Source organism: Fukomys damarensis, unplaced genomic scaffold (assembly GCF_012274545.1).
Source record: "Fukomys damarensis isolate Sample0158 unplaced genomic scaffold, DMR_v1.0_HiC HiC_scaffold_30, whole genome shotgun sequence".
Lineage (NCBI taxonomy): Eukaryota > Metazoa > Chordata > Mammalia > Rodentia > Bathyergidae > Fukomys > Fukomys damarensis.
Genome location: NW_022900942.1, coordinates 20,210,191 through 20,216,190, shown reverse-complemented (window position 1 = coordinate 20,216,190; position 6,000 = coordinate 20,210,191).

The following is a 6,000-nucleotide window of genomic DNA, read 5'->3' as shown; positions in this document are numbered from 1 at the left end:
AAATGAGAATTCAGTTTTTTATATAAGTAAGAAGTGAAGCAGCTTGTGTGTGTGCGATGTGATGGTGGTATCTGTGTGTGTGTATGTGTTTGTGTGTGTATTTCCTGCTAACTCGTTTTTGAAAAGGAGGCAAAATTAACAATAATCAATTTCAATACCCTTAGTTAAAACTGATCTTTCAGTTTTTTATACTTCTGAATTCTTCATATAATTTTAAAACTATATTAAACAGAAAATCTAATGATTTATGTTTATTAAAAACTGATAGATTTGTAATGACAATGTTTATGACCCTTGTTTTATTATTATAAAGATATACAAAGTTTTAAGGTACCTGTACTTTTACAGAATTTTAAAAAAACATATAAGCCCTTTGGTATTCAAACTCTTCTGCCAACTTAGGATGATATATTTGAGAATTAATTAGAATGCCCTTTAAATTTATTAATGCATCTATGATGTACTTTATTCCAAAATTAAAATGTTAGTCTCAAAAACTTTATCCTTTTCTATTTAACAGCATTATCACATGTTCAGTGTAATTTTAATATGTGCAAAATATATAAAATATATTTGTGCATGCAATGTTTCTCATTAGTGATTATCAAGTTTTTCTGTAAAAATAGCAAAATAAGTTCAGAAATTTAGTAATAAGAGCTAGAAAAGAAAATATAATAAGACCTTAAACTCTAAATATGAAAGAACATTCTGGGCCTAAGTGATAAAATTTTTTTAAAGGAAAGTTTGGAAATATTTTTAACATATGATTTATCCTATGAAGACACTGGAGGCTAGAATTAAGAGAGTTTCATATATTGCTTTTAATAAACTTACTTAAATCTTATGATCTCTTTTAAAACAATAAAACAATAAAAAATGCCAACTCTGGTGAACTTTGATGGAAAAAATAAAGAAAGAGAGATAAAAGGTCACATTTAAATTCACTCAGGATAAGGCAGATAGATGTGCCCTATCGGATATAACTGAAAGTTTCCAAATATGGTGGAATGCAGACGACCCATTATTTAGGTTTTACATTCTCATCAAATTTACAGTGCTGACAGCTGTCATACACTAAAATGATAAGGTCTAATTATCCCTAATGAGTGGGTGAAAAGAAATCTTTAGACCATGAATTATTTTTTTTTATTGTTTTTTTTGTTTGTTTTTGAGATAGGGTCTCACTATATAGTTGAGACTGGCCTGGAGCTCATTATGTAGCCCAGGCTGGTCTCAAACTCACAGGGATCCTCCTGCTTCATCCACCCAGTGCTGGGATTACAGGCGTGCACCACCACACCCAGCCTTTAGACTATGAATTCTGCCTAATTTTGTAGCTTACCTTCAATATTGGGGATTCTAATATCACATACCTATAGAGGCCTCACAGGTAAATTAAGGAGTTACCTAACTATGGTGAGCTAGGTTAGGGTGACGGCATCTCAAAGGAATAGAGTCTTCAAGTTTAATCATACTGTATACTATAAAAATAAAGATTGTGATGGAATAGCTCAATTGTCAATTTGAATGGCTTGGGAGTTTGCCAGTTGAGAGTAAAGCAAGCCTCCAGGTGTGCCTTGGTGGTTCATGGAGGCTTGGTTGTAAGGGGTCCACCTATGGTTCGGGCCCCTTCCTAACTGCTGATATATGCTTGTGTTCTGCCTTCTGACTGCCACGAGACAAGTATCTTTGCTCTGCCATGCCCTTCTGTGTGGATATTTCTGCCTTAGAGCAATCTGACTATGAAATGAATCCACTGAAACCATGAGAAAAAAAAAGCACCCACCTTAAAATTTTCTTTTATTTGGTCCCAGTGATGAAAATGTCACTAATACAAAGAATTAGTGTGTCATATTTTCACTACATTTAACAGAAGTCAGAGATGGAATCTTGTATATGTAACTTTCCAGTAGTAAATACTGGGAGACCCTTCAAACTAATGTTACGTTTTGTTTAATTTGTCAACTGGATTGGCTTGAGAGATAGCTAGGAAATTAATAATGCACACTTCTGGGTGTGTCTGGGTGGGATATGGAGTTAAAACCTTGGAGAAAGGATGCAGTTTCTGGTATCTTCCTTTTTCGCTGTTCCTCATCTGTCTCTATGTCTGGTTGCAATGTGAAAAGTAGCTTTCATCTGCCATGTTCCTCCACTATGTTATTTATTCCTTGGGGTTAGCAGACCTTGGACTGACACCCCTGAGGCTGCGAGCCAGAAAAAGAAAGAAAAGTATTGTGTGGGTTAAGCTATCGGCAGGTTGGGAATAATCAGAGGAGCTATTAGCTGGAACACTTTGCTTAAATCAACCTAAAACAATTAGACATTGTTTGTTTCATTCCGTTTAGCATTCACTTACATTTTGAGATTCAAACTTGGCAAATTTGCAAGGTCAGAAAATAAGCTGTCATTGGTTAATTGCAAAAGAGGTGTTTCAATTGTCTTAATCTATAGGGGAATATTAAATGACTGAGACTGTCTAATAATTTTCTAAGAAATAATAGAAAAACTTTTATTCATAGTATTTTATAAACATAGTTTTCTAAAATCACTTAATTTTGGTGGAAACACTGTAATTGATATTTCATACAATGAATAACTTGAATTATGAATCAATGTGGATTATAGCTCTAGCTTATTCTCTTGTGATGAAATGTTCTCAATTAGATTTTATAGTCCCCTGATGTATATGCATTTTACTCTAAAGCAAATCACTCATTTAATCATTTTTTCTAAACATGAGAATTATGATTTACATTAATGTTACATAAAATCTCCAGATGTGATGGAGAGTGATGCCTGAAGAATTACTTATGATAATACTTCCAACTTTTATTGTTAGAAAACCACCACAGACCAAGCTATAAAAAACATCCTATTAAAAAAGTGAGACAGTCTAAAACCAAACCCTTACTCCAATTCTTATAAATGTTAGGAATTGTAAACAAAGGTCTTCCTTGGTATATTGAAATGCAAAATATCAAATCATTATGTCTGAATATCTAGGTCTATAAGAATCCTGCTCTGAATTTTGCAGTATGGACAAACAAGCTTTTTTTGCTGTGTTTTGATTCTTCTTGGGATATTTAAAGTTTGTTAGGAGATTATGAATCAATCCCTCTACCTTTCCAAATTTAATTTTCCTCACTGATAAAATAAGAAAGTTTGTGTGTCTTCAAAGATATCTTATATAGGTTACTTCACGCGTAAGATATTAAGCCCAATTATTGTCAGTGACTGCACCTTTCTGCTAATTTAATTGCTTAATGAATCTCATTAACTCTTTCAAGCCCTTATTTGTATTCACAATTATATTTTAAAGGAAATATTTATATTATACACAATAACTTCTCTGTCACTGTTAAACGTGAAAACCCCTAAAGAAATAATTACAACATATTGGGTATTCATTTCCAACAAAATTTACTCTCACAAAAATGCATCTTTAAGTTTTTATTGTTTTATCGTGTATTGTGGTTTTGAAGTCTACTTGCTTATGCTGTTCATACTATACAGTGTCATTGAATTGTGTTAGCTTTTATTTAATCTTTTATAGATGGAGTTCCCTTGTCCCTTAATTTTGGGTTTAGAGTGACCATTTTGCTGGATAGGGATACTGTGAAGAAGAAATACTTTTTACGTTTTGCTTTTAAACATTCACATCTAAAAGCAGAAAGTAGAGACACTGGTAATTCATAAAGTTAATGACTGCTTCAGAATCCACATTCGTGCATGAAATAATTCAATACATGAAAAGACTACTGCTTTTCTTCAACATAAGTATCTACTTATGAACAGGGATATATTAATATGCACATTTATCTTCCCATAAATTCACCTTTGAAGAAACTGGTTGATTTCATAAAAGGTTTCTTCCTAATGTATATAGTTTCACCTCATTTTTGCTTTTTGGATTTTTTTTTTGAATATGAGTGTTGCCCTAAAGTCACATACACCAGGGAACTGTACTCTTGGCTCCATGAAGCTGCTGGAAGTAGGGTCATTCCAACATGCACATTTTATGTGTGTTAGGAGAGCACTACATATAATTGACTGGCACTACCTATAAAACCTGCAGAAGCCAGGGCAAGCCAGCTCTGTAGATCTGCATGCAGGGAGCAATCAGGTTAGTGCTGCTGAGAGAAATGTAGAAAATAGGAGGGAGTGGAGCAAAACCAGGTCTCAGACAAACACAAGTGCAGCTAGTAAGTGTTTGCTTAGGGAGCCCCCTTTCTGTATAGGTGAGTCAAATATTATATATAAAATCTCATTTTTAAAATAAATCTGTTAAACCATTTTTCTTCTTTGAGATTAAAGTTCTTCAGCTAGTTCCCTGATTTTCTACTGTCTTTTCCTATCTACAACCTATTCACATCTCATGTACCTATTCATGATCTATTGGTTTAGGCTATTAGGATTGTCTAATAGTGCATATATATATATATATATATATATACATAATATTTATAAATAGTGTATAATAGTGCATATATATAGATATAGATATAATCTTCATTAAAATCCTGCACTTTACTCTTACTGAATGTATTTCCATATCTCCTTTCATAAAGTTACATATGTGCAAGCACTTCTCTGGTATCTTGGCCTTACTTTCCTTTGTAACTCCTGTAATTCATGATACTAAACCTGCTACATGACACACATTCAATAAATATTTGTTAAATGAGTTCTTTTATTGTAAAAATCCACTTTTTTCAAAAGATTCTATGGCTTAACACAAAGTGATAAATAGAGCAATGTGGAGCTAAAATTTGCATTATTACTTTTCTCTCTGAAGGTTTTAAGAAGGCTTTTATAGAACAACTATAATTCAAGAGACAGCACAGGCCTAGCTGTATTATTTCTGACAATTTTGATTTGAGCTGCTTTTTAAAAAGTAATTTGTGTTCCAACTATTCTGAGATTCCAGAGATACAATTGCTCATAGGTAGTATCATATGCTATTTAAATAAGTAAGAGTTATCTTGCTTTGGCATTTAATACCAAATCCAAATCAAATGTTTATCTGTTTGAATTTGTTCCTCAGAAAGAAAATGTTGAGAAATTTGACATGTAGCAGAAGAAAATTAAATCCATTCTTTAAAATGTTAACCAACGACCCTGAACCACTCAGATATGCTCAAGAAAAAAGCACTGAGCATATGGAGGAGACTAGAATAAAAGGAACAATTTGGTTTGCTGAATACATGGCTAAAATAGATTATTTACCTCTCTCCCACTCCTACTCCATTTCATTTCATTGCCATTTTATTTCTGTGGGAATTTTCTAGGCAGTTCAGGAAAATGTAAATTACTTGCAAACTCCGAGCTGAAGTTGCATCTTTGCCAATACCACTTGAAAGAGCAAGAGGGATTTTCCCCGAGTCTTTTTCACTTCCTATATCCAACAGTACAACCTGTCCTGTGCTCTTTACGGGCTAGAGCTCCTTAAAGACCCATTGCTCTCCTCCTCACCCAGAAGACGCTTTAAGGAAAATATTTCTCAGACTTCATTAAACACCTGGATATTTGAATTTCTTTTGTGGCATCAAAGTGGCTCCTTTAATTTATGAATATTTTCAGGAAGCTTTAACTGAGTAATAACCTCTTCAAGTAAGTATTAATAATCAGTATTCAGTGCAGTATGAAGTTTGAGTTTTTGGTAGTGAAAGAGGAGCCTTGTGAGAAGGAAATGTGTAGCAGCACCAACTTTGTACTCTTCTAGTTTAGCATTCCGGGAAGGACCATAGCTACCAGAGAGATGCTATCTGAGAGCAGATTCCACGATGCTATTTTAGTAACTCTATTCAAGAATTCTTTAAAGGTATGCATGTTTTCTGAGTGTGTAAAAGGGATTGTAGTGTATTACAAGAGGACAACTAGAATTGAGGCCATCTTTTTTAGATGGATTTATGCAACATCCTAAATATTTTCCTCAATACTAGTCCATGGCAGACTTAACAATGTTGCCAGGGGCTTCTTTCTTATAATGCAAATATAATC